This window comes from Tamandua tetradactyla, chromosome 8, assembly GCF_023851605.1.
Source record: "Tamandua tetradactyla isolate mTamTet1 chromosome 8, mTamTet1.pri, whole genome shotgun sequence".
Taxonomy (NCBI): Eukaryota; Metazoa; Chordata; class Mammalia; order Pilosa; family Myrmecophagidae; genus Tamandua; species Tamandua tetradactyla.
In genome coordinates, this window is record NC_135334.1 from 22811479 (window position 1) to 22824604 (window position 13126).

The window sequence follows — 13126 nt, forward strand, 5'->3', positions numbered from 1 at the left end:
TGCCCTCTTGGAAGCAGCCTCCTGTTGCGTCTCTGAGCTTGACCGTCCTTTGAGAAGCTCACTCCTTTGCACCAGAGGAGGGGAAGTTACCGAGCCTGGAAGCTGGAGAGGAGCGGAGAGGGAGGGAAAGGGTGGAAAGAGGAGGAGAGAGGAGGGGAGAAATAGGGAGGGGAGCGGAGGGGACGGGAGGGGGTCTGCACGCTGTTGCTACCCAGAAGCCATCAGACAGCTGACACCCAGGCATCTGGCCCCAGCCCCGTGGCGTGGAGGGAGAGGGAGCGTCCGCCGGCCACTCCCCTCTCCAGCTGGACGCGCCTCTCCTGCCCGCCCCAACTCTTAGGAGGAGGGGAGGCGGGAAAAAAGCAAAAGCCTCTCCCACCGCCCTGCTGCCAGCCCGCCACTCCCAGCCTCCTCCGGACTCGGCAGGTCCTCCCGGGAGTGCCTTGGTGGGGGCCGTTCTGTGCAGGTAAGGTGCTGGGGAGATGGGCAAAGTTGAGTTCTTTGAAGGAAGGAGGCTCAGGCGTCAGCGGATCCTCGGGATCGGGGGAACAGCGGGTTTTGTTTGTTCCTGTGGCGTGTGCGGTGCTCCTGGGCGGATGGCCCCTCGTTCTCCCGGGCAGCCTGAAAGGGGTCTGGGGGTGCAAGCAAGGGATGGGTATGGGAGAGCAGGGGCCCCCGTGGGGCCGCGGGGGTGGAGCTGGTGGCAGGGAAAAGCTCTTGTGGTTACCTGGGGCTTGGGGCAATGGTTTTTAGAAAGGGAAAGGGCTGCTCCCACCCAGGTTTTTATCCTGAGGGAGTTTTCCTTTGTTATTTTGAAGCCTAGAGACTTGGCGTGGGGCGTGTGAGGATCTGAGAATAAGGGAGTGTGACTGACTGTTCACACTCACGTGAGCAATACAGAATGGAATTTGGTGGCTTGGTGCTGGGGGTGGGGCGCTGGGCAGCAGGGAGGTGAGTGGGCTTCCAGGGCCTAAGGATGGAGGAGAATGTCTGCCTCGATTTTCCTTTCCTTCTCCTCTCTCCAAGCGTGTTTTCCTTCCAGGGGCCTGGCCCACCATCCCCTCCTCTCCCTCACTTTGCCCCCCTCGGGCTTGCCCTGCCGCTGCCGCCCCCGCCCCGTGTTTCTGGGCCCCCGCCCCGTGTTTCTGGGCTTCCATGGAGAGTTGGGTGAGCAGCCTGTCTTGGGAGCTTTCTTCCGGCTCTTACAAGTGGTGGCTGGTGGACAAAGCCCCCGAGGGTGGACGTGAGGGGCAGCCCCCGCCCTGAGAAACGGGTCAACCCAGTTTCTGTGGGGGTGGGGTGCGGTGGGAATGGGGGGCTGTAGCAGCTGGATGCCCTCCCCCTCACACACAGTGTGGCCTCTGAGTCCACTTCCTTTGTCTCCTTGGCTTCGTGCTCTCGGGCTGGGCCTGGATTTCCAGGCTTGCAGCTGGGTCCGTGGGCAGCCCCTGCCTGCTGTGAAAGGGCCCCCACTCCGGTGGGCCAGCCGCCCTCACATTGTGGCTGTGGCTGCGACTGTGGCTGTGGTTGTGCTTCCGCAACTTAGCCTTTTGCACGTGACCCGCCTGGTAGTTGCCATGGAAACTGCGCCCCATTTCTCAGCCTCCCTCCTTTTCCTGCCCATTCCTCACCTCTGTCTCTCTCCCCTCCCCCCAATATGGTTGCCTAGATACTGGTTTTCCCTGGCTTCACTGGGTGGGAGACCCAGGACACCCAGCTCCCAGCCCCCTGCCACACACCCACCCACACTCACACAAACTCTAAGCATACTCTTCCACATATGCAAACATACCACACCACCCATGCACAAACACATCCTCTCACACACACACTGTGTGCCCTGCTTGTCACACGCACTCCTTAAACACCCTCACGAACACAGCGCACACACACATCACACCACACGCCCACCACACACAGACCCATCCACGCACACGCCCCCGTGGCACGCCGTTGTGCCTGCTCTCACACACACACACCTCAACAATGACACGTAACACTGCCTCCTCAACACATACTCACTCCCCACTTTCTCCGTCTGAAGGCGAGGGCTGTGGTGAGGAAGGGGGCGCCGGGGAGCCCAGTGTGGGGGTGGGTCAGAGTCGTGGAGGCTCTGGATGCCCAGGGGAAAACCCCATCCTCTCCCTGGAGCCCTGGGGAGGGAGGTAGAGGAAAAGGCACTGCCAGCTTCCCTCTGAAGAGGAGCCCCTCTGCTGGGTGCTGGCCTCCAGAGAGGCTGGGTGGACCCGAATCCCGCCTCCACTGCAGGTCCCCGAGAAAGCTGAGACTTGTGTTCTAGGAGCTTGCACCTAGCCTGAGTCTTCCTGCTCTTAGAGGGTAAGGCAGGCTGGGGGGCCATCAGGAGGCTCCCAGTCCCCAGAAAGGAGGACAGCACAGCGAGACAAAGGGAAAAAGGGAAGTGGAGAAGAGGGGAGAAGTCAGAAAGGGGGAAGAAGAGAAGGCGCGTGAGTTAAGGAAGAGGAAGCAGGGCGACCTGCCCCATCTGGGGTTCACACCAACCCTGTCTGCCCTGGCACATTTTCTTGCTTCCTGCTGGTTGAAGCAGTCTTACAGAGGGGTCCTGGGCGCCAGGGGTTTTCCAAGACTTGTGGCTTTGCTGGCAGTCAGGTGGTGGAAGCCTGAGGGAAGAATTTCCTTCCTGGCCTCCAAGGGGAAGCAGGGCTCATTGCATTCCATCTTTCAGTGAATTCTCTTGGGTACCTATTAGGTGTTAATGGCTGGAGACCGGACTGCGAGGAGACACCGTCCAGGATCTATGAACCCCAGATTTCTCAGAGCCCAAGGGGACCTTGAAGGAACATCCCATCAGGACAGTGCAAAATGGGGAAACTGAGGCTCAGAGGTCACATGGCCCCCCGTGGCTGAGGACTTCTGACTGCACACTACCTGACTGGCACCTCCTGGTGCCTTCTTTCCTTTATTATCATCAGTCCTCTGGAGACTGGGACACTCCTTCAAGAGTGCGGTCCTGTCGTGGCCAGGGAGGGTCTGGGGAGCGTCCTCCACTGTGTCTCCCTGGAGGGCGAGACTGAGGGTGTTGCAAGGTGAGGGGAGGAAGGTGCAGCTCTCAGACCCCGGAATCAACCCCCCCCGGAACCCCCTGTAAAGCAGAATACCGCTCCCAGCCCTGCAGGGACGCTCTGGCTGCCACCTGGACGGCGGGCTGTGCCAGGCAGCCCCCAGGACTCGCTGTCTAACAGATCACCCTCCAGCTTCCACCTGAGTGTCCTGGAAGAGGCAAACCTCCGGCTGCATCCAAAAAGATTTCTGTCATGACAGGCAGAGAGGGGTACAGCTTTAATAAAGGCACATAGACCCAGGTTCTAGTCCCGGGACAGAGTCCCTGAGTGCTGAATGTAATGTTCAAGGACAAATGCATTCATTACACAGAAATCTTTTTGGATGCAGCCGGAGCTTCTGGTGGGATCCAGAAATGGATTAGGCTGCTCTCCAGCAACAAGGCCTCCAAGGTTTTAGATGTCTGTTTCTCCATCTGACAAGAGTGGGGCTCAGATTCCATGATTTCTAAGGCCCTTCCTACTCTAAGCTATTGTGGATTTTACAGTCTTGAACAATAGCCCTTTTCTCTCCAGGTATTAAATTATACTTATAATATAATAATATATAATGAAACCCTGTTTCATAGAACAGGGTTGCCGCTGAGCTGAGCAGGAAATGGGCTGGTCCCTGGTTACACCAGAGAAAGCCTCTCTTTTCACCCTGTGGGGAGGAGGTGCCCAAGAAGCTGAGACTGTGTTTTCTTCTCTTGGGTGTAGGGAGCTGGTCCCTCCTGGATGCTGCAGTCTACCTGGTCTGTTCTGCTAGGGCATAAATGGACTGGGAATGCCTTTAGAGGGGTGCCCTCTGGAGAGGATGAGACCCAGGCCCATCATTCTGTGGGCCTATGAAGTCCTTTGCGGGGAGCCGTTGGCCACTGGAGAACTAGGATGAGCGTCCCTCATGGCTGCCTTTCAGAGAAGCAGGATATCTGTAGCCGAGACAAAGTTTGGCAGCATCATTTTTGCTCTGGAATGGCTGGGAAGCCTTGACCTGGGAAAGTAGGGGCCTAGCTTGGAGACCACACAGGAACAAGTTGGTTATCAAAAATATGCCAGGGAGCCTGCGGCCTAGGGATGAGCCTGGGACCACTAGGGACAAGGTTAAAGCTGTGAGAATGTGGCTGCTGTGGCTCAGAATATCTGATTTGGGGCAGGGAGGGCAAGGGATGAGGGGGAATCACGTTTGCAATGACAGTGACTGGCCCAACAGCCATCCTCCCACCCAGCAGAGGCCAAGGTCTCTAACTCATCATTCATCCTTTTAATAGCTACTCAATCCCTCCTGCATGCCAGGCCCGGTGGACTTCAGAGGTCCCAGCAGAGCTGTGAAGTGATGTTTTCCCGATTTCCATTCTTATAGACCAATTGATTTGTCTAGTCCTTTCCTCTGTCCCCCTGCCTTCCTTACCTCTTCTGTTTTGGGATTAGGCCTGGGAAACCCCACCTCCATCAGGAAGGTTCTAAAGCCCAAAGTTACAGCAAAAGGCCGCTATGCTCACTCACATGTGTGTTCACGCTTGTACTCATTTCCCGTTCTCACACATCCTTCCGCCTGACATGGAAGCAGAGGCATCCAGGTTCCCATATACTTTCTCACCTCGCCAGCCACAGTCTCTCACCCTTCCTGCCTCTCACCCCTCCCAATGGGATGGCTTCTTTACTTCCATTCTGTCAGCCCCAATCCATTCTGTCTGCTCATCCTACGGACCAGTCCAGTCATGCCATTCCCCTTCCCTGGAGCTCCATGGCCCACTGGTAAGTACAGATGCCCCACAGAGGCATGCAAGGCTTCTAGAATCTGGCCACAGCTGCCTGTCCAGGCACCTTCTCCAGAGACTCATCTGGACCCTTGTATTCTCCGACCCTCTGCCATGCTCAGGCCCTGCTGAATGTACTTTTACACCAGCTGGCCTTTGGCCACACACAAACCTGGGTTCCACCACCTTCTAATTTCCTTCCCTTATCTAAGCCTCAGTTTCCTTATCTGTAAAATGAGTTTGATGATTGGGCAGGAAAAGCTATGTAAAGCATCTAGCAGATAGTCAACACACGGGAAAATTAGCTGCTATAAAAATATTAATAATAATAATGACATTATCATTATCATCCTCCTTCAAGTTTTTCCCAGGGCTCGTTGTTTCAAGCAACTTTTCCTAATTCCTGAGAAACAGACGTGCTTTCTCCCTCCTCTCCCCTGGAAGGCTCTGTTGGGTCCTCCTTTAGAGTATAAGCCCATTGCGCCTGCATTTTAGCTCCTTACATACAAGCCTTCTCCCCACACCCCTACTTACCTCTTCTAAGACAAGGCCTGTGTTGCACATATTTGTTCCCCCAACAGTGCCTGGCATGGTGCTGGGTGCACAGGGAAAGCCCACTGTGTGTGCATTGGATGCATGTGGGGAGGACTTCTTACCAATTGGCAGGGCTTGAAGCCCCCATATCCCTCCAAGCTGTCTGCCTTTCCTGGCATATGCCCTCGTGTGTGCAGCACCGTGTCTCCCTGGGGCACGCTCCCTGATTCTCGCACATCCTTTTGGCCTGCCCCGCTCCCTCGTAAGAGTCTGAAAATGAAGAAGCTGACCCCACCTGGGAGATGCTTCAGGGCTGAAGACATTGGAGCAGATTCATCATGGTGTTTCCGAGATTGGGATTTGACAGAGATCCTGAGAGCAGATTCAAAGAAGTGGAGGATGCTGAGGAAGGTTTTAAATTCTTGAAAAATTCCATTCATAACCTAGGGTTGTTCTGAGATTAGATGGCATTCTGACAGAAAGGGAATGAAGCATTCATTCATTCATTCATTCATCCATCCACTAACATTTATTGATTGAGCAGCTATTGTGCTGCATGCTGGGTATACAGAGATGCTTAGAATGGGTCTCATTCATTCATTCATCTGCCCGCTAACATTTATTGATTGAGCACGCAGTGCTGCCTGCTGGTGATACAGAGGTGCCTAGAATGGGTCTCTAACCCCAAACAGTTTATAGTCTGGTTGGAGTGCCAACTACCATGGCAGTAATGGAAAGAGGCGTGGGCCAGCGGCTCTGTGGGGGTCGGGGGAGCAAGGATGCGTAGGGGGTGGGGGTGAGGAAGGAGACATATGTTTCCTGAAACAGATAGAACCACTGCGGAAGAAACACCGCCCCTCTCCCCCCACCCCCCATGGAAATACAAATCTCCATCTATCCAGACCTACCAGTGAGAGCTCATCTCCACGCCACTCCCACCTCCAGGAAGACAATGTAGAATGTATGCAAAGTGCTCTGTAGGCAAAACCTGTCCAGCGCAGTGCCCACAGACGTGAGCTGTGCTGTGAAGCGGGTGGGGCTCCGGGCAGAGAAGGTGGAGGGGCCGGCTCAGCAGCCCGGCACTGTGGCCTGGGAGGCGGGCAGGCTGGCGTGTTTCTGCTGCCAGGACTGCTTGTCTGGCCCCTCATGAATGCAGCTTTGTCAGCTGGCGTGTGGAGGAGGTGACTCCATCACTGGCCCTTGGCGCTCAGGCCTGCCCTACCCCTGGGGCCCCCGCCTGTGTTCTGTGCGATGCCACCACCCAGACTCTCTGGGAGTTGGCTGAAACCCCCTCGGGGTGGCGCCTCGGCCCCCCTGTGCTCGAGGTGGGAGGCCCGGTCCCGCCCTGACCCACTGAGGAAACCATGCCTTTGGCCTGTGCTCCTGTTTTTTTGCTTTTCTGCAGCGTGGGCTGAACAATCCTGACCTGTGTGCCTCTGAGGACTGTGGGAGAAGGCCACGGGTTAGAGGCCCGCAGGGCTCTTTGAAGAGAATTGGGGAAGGCAGCCAGGCCGCTGGGTTCTTTCCAGGGCGACTTCTAAAAGTCAAGCTTGTGTCTGTGATTTGGGAATTCTGTTTCCCTTTCTACAGAAAGGGCCTTATCTCTCCACGGCCAGCTCTTCCTCTCTCTCGTTTTTTTTTCCCTTTCCCTGACTAAGGTTCCTGCAGGTTGAAACCACCACTCTCCCTCCATGGAAGAAAGCAGTCTGTCTCTTCCATGCCACCTGAGGGCAGCTAGGTCAAGGCAGGATTGGTCCGAGGTTCAGAGACATGGCTTTGAGTCATCGGGATCAGAGTCACTGCCAGAACTTCCGGCCTTCACAGGCCCAGCCTGCAGCCTCCCAGCTACCGCGGTGCTGCTCCTCTACCTCCCCCACCCCCACAAGGGACCGTAGGACAGAGGAGGCCCTGCCAGGCCTGGGGGCCCAGGGGCAGGGGGAAGGGGCCAGCCCTAGGAAGAGAGGCCAGCAGTGTCAACCTGTGCAGATGCCGCTCGCAGCCCATCCGGCTGCCTTTGGGGCAGTGCAGGGAATTCAGCCAGATGTCCCCAACCCTGGGAGTCCCGGCCCCCTGGAGCGCCACCACCTTTTGCCTTCTCCTTCTCAGGTTCAGTCCTCTCTCCTCACCATTGCTGTCTGGAATTTTTGTAAGGGGACTAATCTTTTCAAGTTAATGCCTAGCTGCTTGTTTAATGGGCATTTAAAGTACAAATTGAGGCCACAGGTTGCATTTTTCCACCAGAAGCCACAGAGCCATCGCTGGCCTCTAGTTAGAACCAAAACACTGGCTTTAAAAGGCTGTTGCTGGCTTTTGGCCGTGTGCTTCTGAACCACAGACGCTCCAGGCCCTATTGGAGAAGCATCAGACACCGGGAACAGGGGGCGGTGCCCCACATTGCTGGCCAGGAAGGTGCGCAGATGCAGGAGTGGCCGGAGGGGGGTGGGGACTGTTTTTGAAGTGAATTAAAATAATTACTTCTATGAATAGACCTTATCTTTTAGGACAGTTTTAGATTCTCAGAAAAATTGAGTTGATAGAACAGAGAGTTCCTTTATCCACTCTCTGCACGCAGTTTCCTCTATTCTTAGCCTCTTACATGAATGTGGTACCTTTGTTGCAATTAATGAACCGATATTGACATGTTATTGTTAACCAAAGTCCATACTTTATTCAGACTTCCTTAGTTTTGGCCTTATCCCTTTTCTCTGTTCCAGGATCCCATCCAGGAGACTGCCTTCCATTTAGTCGTGGTGTCTCCTTAGGCTTGCTGGCTGTGACCATCTTCCCTTAAGAGTTTTGAGTACTAGTCAGACACACCGCAGGCTTCCCCTCCTGGGGATTTGTCTAATGCTCTTCTCGTGGTTGGGCAGGGATTGTGGGCGTGGTCATGTGCCGTCCTCATGGCGTCATCTCGAGGGTGGACGCCACCAACAAGGCTTCCTACTGTCTGTGTGGATGAGACTGGGATTTTCAGTCCCTTTCAATGTCCCCTGTCCAGCCGGGTTCCTGGGCCTGGTGGCCGGAGCTCTGCTCTTTCTACCCCTGGAGATAAGCGTGTCGGTCCGCTGGCCCATACCCCCTGGTTTCTGCACCATTTTCAGGTCCTGCACGTCACAGGGTGGCCCAGAGACTTTCCAGATAGGAGAACTTATTACAGAGATCGCAAAGCAGAATCTACGATGTGCCGACTCAGGGCTAAGGACAGGCGAGCGGCGCTTTCTTAATTTGGAGGAAAAAGCTATGAGTCTCCATGCTGGAGCCTTGTGTGCGAAGGCAGAAATCCTCAACCCTGGCTGCACCTTGGAACTTCTACGCATTATCTTGGTCACACCTCCAGGGTTTAGAATTTAGTGGGGCTCTATTGATTCTCAAGCATCTTTTTTTTTAAAAAAAAGGAAAGCTCTCTGTGTGACCCCAAGTTGCAGCCTGCCTTAAGAACTGGAAGAAACAGGGAAACAGAGGGCATTCCAACTGGAGGGGACAATGTATAAAGATATAGAGATAGACACCTACGTGGCAACAACAGGGAGTAGAGCCTATCTTAACTGAGAGTAAAGGGAAAAGATACTGGAGGGGTAGAAAAATACTAGGCTTAGAGGGATTTATATGTCAATATAAAAAGTTTGGATTTTTAAAAGTATAGAACCACTGAATATATTTGAGCTTTGGAAGTCAGGGATCAGAATACACTGTAGGGAGATTTGGGAGCTGGTTAAAGAGGGTTGGTCCTTAAGCAGCTCCAGTAGCAACACGAGGCAGCACTGATGAGGGTCTGAACCAGCTAAGCAGTGGAAGAGAAGGATCAGATTAGAGGGCTAGGCTTGGGCTGTACCCCAGATACAATTTGGAGATCAGGGGAGAGAGAGAAGGAAGAAACACTGTGGACTTGGCTAGGCAGGGACTGGTTTCTGTCTGCTCACTGCAGTATCCTCAGTAATTAGCAAAGTGTCTGGAAAAATAGTAAGCAACTAATCAATGTTTGCTAATTTGGTTACTGGAAAGCTAATGGTACCGTTCTTTCCAAAATCACAACTTGTTTCAAAATAATCCTCTCTTTCTTCACCAATTTCTCCACTTAAATGAGGACAGATCTCAGTTGTATGGAAAGCAATCTGATTAAAGAGCTCAGGCCAAGATACAAATGATGGGTAAGATTTGGAGCATTTGCCCTTTCAAAGGGAGTATTTGGTGAAATGAAAAAATATCTCCTTAGGAGAATGTTGGAGGAAGGGGGCATATATATTTGAGTACGGGTACTCTTTAGGTCAGCTCTACATGCTAATCTAATTCTGAGCCATACTTAAAAAAAAAAAAGAGGATTTATAGTTTGACAGCCCACAAGTGAAAGGCAGCCACTCCCTGAACTAGCAGTTCTGTTGGCATCCCTTGTGAGCTGAGCTCCAATGGGCAGGACCACCTTCGACCGGTCCTGGGACATGGTTCAGCTCCCAGAATAAATGCATTGAGGTGCTGCAGAACCCAGCAGCTGCTGTAAAGTGGGTGGAGGCTGAGGAGGGAGAAAAGAGAGCCTGTTTTGATACTGAAGCTCAGCTGGGAGTGATGGGGCGTGATCAAACAGTGGGGAGCCAACAACAGCTAATAGCTGTGCCAGGGCCTCCTTCCTTCTAAGATGGTCCAGTGTCCCAGCCTTACGCCAACATCCATCAGAGTGAGGAAAACAGAGTTGAGCAAGAAAATGTGAAGGGAGAAAAATGACATAATGCATGCCAAAGTTAAATACAGCTGTATTTTGGATTATCCTTGACGTTGCTGTTTTCTCTGATAGGCTGGGTGAGAGCACATCTATCAAATGAGCCCAGGTTGGTCATGAGTCAGGGTGTTCTAGTTTTCTAGCTGCTGGAATGCGACATACCAGAAACAGAATGGCTTTTTAAAAGGGGAAATTTTATTAAGTTGCAAGTTTATAGTTCTAAGGCCATGAAAATGTCCCAATTAAAGTAGGTCTATAAAAATGTCCAAGTTAAGGCACCCACAAGAGGTACCTTCACTCAAGAAAGGCCAATGACGTTCAGGGTTTCTCTCTTAATTGGAGAGGCACATGGCAAACACGGTGACGTCTGCCAGCTTTCTCTCAAAGTTTCTTACTTCATGAAGCTCCCCCAGGGGCGTTTTCCTTCTTCATCTCCAAAGGTCTCTGGCCGCGTGGGCTGTACGGTTCTCGTGGCTGTCTCGTCTTGTGGCTCTGTTGTTCTCTCCAAAATGCTTCCTCATGTCAAGGCTCCCAGTAAACTAATCAAGAGCCACCTGGAATGGGTGGGGTCACATCTCCCTCATTAAAAGTTAATACCAACAATGGGGCGTGTCACATCTCTGTGGGCATAATCTTTAAGAGATTACAACCTATATTATTGAATAGGGATTAAAAGAAATGGTTGCTCCCACAAGATTGGATCAGGATTAAAACACAGCTTTTCTAGGGTACGTAATCCCTTCAAACAGCCCACAGGGTTAGAGTTTTCATTTCCATTAGTCTCTGTGCAATGCCATGCTTGTCAGGAAGGCGGCAAAAAAGAGAAGAAAGAGCATCACACTTGTAGTCAATGCACTTAGAAGCCAATCCCAGCTACACCATTGTTAGCTGTGGGATCTTGGGCAAGTAATGTAACTGTGAGCTCGTATTTCCCATTCTGCAAAGTGGCAGCGATGACCAGCTTCACAGGCAGCTGTGATGATGCTTTAAGGTAATGCTTGTGAAGTTGTCTTATAAATAAGGCGTCTTATAAATATGTGGTGTTGTCAACATCCTGACCATCAGCATCACCCCCTTCCGACAACATGGCAGGGAGCAGGAGCAGTGGGGAGCAGAGAGAACATGGGTAGCCCCCCATTCTCTTCTGACAGCCTCCAGCATCCTGGAGGGTCCAGGGCTGAGCAATGAGGGTCCCTGTCCTATCGCTGCTTGTTCTGACCTCCCCCGCACCCGAGGAGGCCTGGCACCCCAATCTCACAGACGTCTTCTCGGCCCTGCCTATTTGTCTCCTAGAGTGACACACCTAAAAGGCCCCTTATGGAAAGCAGTGGCTTGACTTTGAAGGACTTTTGGGGAAGCATGAAGAATGGGCATGCTGGCTAGAGGCATGGAGTGGGGTAGAGCAAGGACCTCAAGGGCTGGGTCCCGTCTACTTGGGGAAGAAGTGGCTTGGGGCCCTGGAGACAGCAGAGACACTGAGTCTTCCATTGGGCAGCTGTTCTGCAGCCAGGGAAGGGCGGGAGCTGTTTTCTCCCAGGAAGAGCAGCTGTTGATTGGTTTTTCCTCCCACATCAGCCCTGGTGCTTTTTCCTCTTTGCTCTTTGGAGCATCAGGGTGTCACGAGGTCACCCTGAGCCATGGTGGGGCCAGCAGGAGCAGCTGAGGGTGTGTAGCTAAGGCCTCACAAGAGGAAGGACAGCTCTGAAGCTTGTTGATTTTCCTCTAAAGCAGATTTTCTAACCCTCCCTCATTCTCCACCTTTCCTTCTTTCTCCACCTGTATCCCAGTTTCTTCTTGGGGCTCTGCCCCTCAGCCAGCCAATGTGGGGTCTTGCAACCTCGTTCCCTTGAGTCCCACTTCTGCTGTCTCATGTCCTCCCTGCTGTTTTCCTTGCATCTGTGTCTCTTCCCTCGGCGGGCGGGGGCCTGGAAAGACGTCGTCATTCCCCCCCGGTGGGCGTGCTCTCTCCGCGCCACCTGTCTGCGGGCCTGGATGACGCAGGCTGTTTTTCTTGAGGCCGGGGAAGGCAGTGGCTCAAGGGAGCTGCTTTCGTCTGTCAAGCCCTGCCCGTCCTGTGTCAGCTGTGGGCTGAGGCCCCTCCCCTCCCGGGTGCCCCCACCCTGGTGCGTGAAGACCACAGGCGCCTTCCCGTGGTGAGAGGGCAAGTAAAGAGGGGCGGAGGGAAGGAGAGGCGGTAGCTGGACCCCTGCCCCTGGCCCCTTACTCTGTTTCTCTTTCCCATCTTTGAGGAAACATAAAAAGTAGAAAATGGAAGAGAAGGAAGTTGAGGAAAGAGATGGGAAATGGTAGTGGCTAAAACACTAATAGGTGATGCTTAAAGAGCAAAGACTATTTGTCAGGCATTGTGCTCAGCTCTTAGCACATGATACCTCTTTTCATTGCAAATGGCAGAGACTGAACTCAGTCTAGTTTAGGCAAGGCAGGGACTATCTGTGCACAGAGCCAAACTGCAATGAGGGCTGGGCTTGGGCACTGATGGGGCTGGGATACAGGCAGGACCTTCTCCCATCCCTCCTTCCTGCTCCTTTCTCCCCACCAGCTCCCTACTTGTCTGCTTTTGGAATGTCTTCTCCCTCTCCCCATTCCTCCAAAACCTCCTCCCACCACACAGACACAAACACACACACACACACACACACACACACACTCCACAGCTTTGCTGCTGGGAAGCCTCCCTGTCTCCCTTGATCCTGACATAAGAACCCCTGGGGAAAACTGAAGTCTCATACCTGCTCCCTTTAGCTACAAGGGAGAAGCTGTGACTGGCAGCTCCCCAGAGACAAACATGGTTGGAGGGGAAAGGAGCCGTCTCCCCTCCCAAAGGTGATGGATGTGTGTGGGCAGATAAAAACAATTTCCCAGGACGCAAAGGCCTGCTTGTTTGTTCCTCACAACTCCTGAACTGCATTCTATTATCCCCATCTCATAGTTGCAGCAGCAAAGGCTCAAGAGAGGTAGAGTAACTTGCTAGGGTTGCATAGCCACTAAATGCAGAAAGACGGGAGAGCAGGTTGTTTAGAGAG

General features: G+C 53.1%; 1 protein-coding gene across 4 annotated transcripts in view; it reads left to right on the forward strand.

Annotated features, from left to right (window-relative positions):
- The first annotated feature begins 240 nt into the window (after positions 1 to 240).
- The window catches only part of FXYD6 (FXYD domain containing ion transport regulator 6), a 39397-nt gene continuing 26511 nt past the window's right edge, over positions 241 to 13126 (forward strand). Inside the window, exons 1-2 of one of the 4 annotated variants that reach the window (XM_077112782.1) lie at positions 258 to 466; positions 8473 to 8576. The gene's annotated coding sequence lies outside the window, so the exon portion shown is untranslated. Of the gene's footprint in view, positions 467 to 8472; positions 8577 to 13126 lie in introns of those variants that run through there. The other 3 variants (XM_077112783.1, XM_077112780.1, XM_077112781.1) reach the window with 3 other exon arrangements.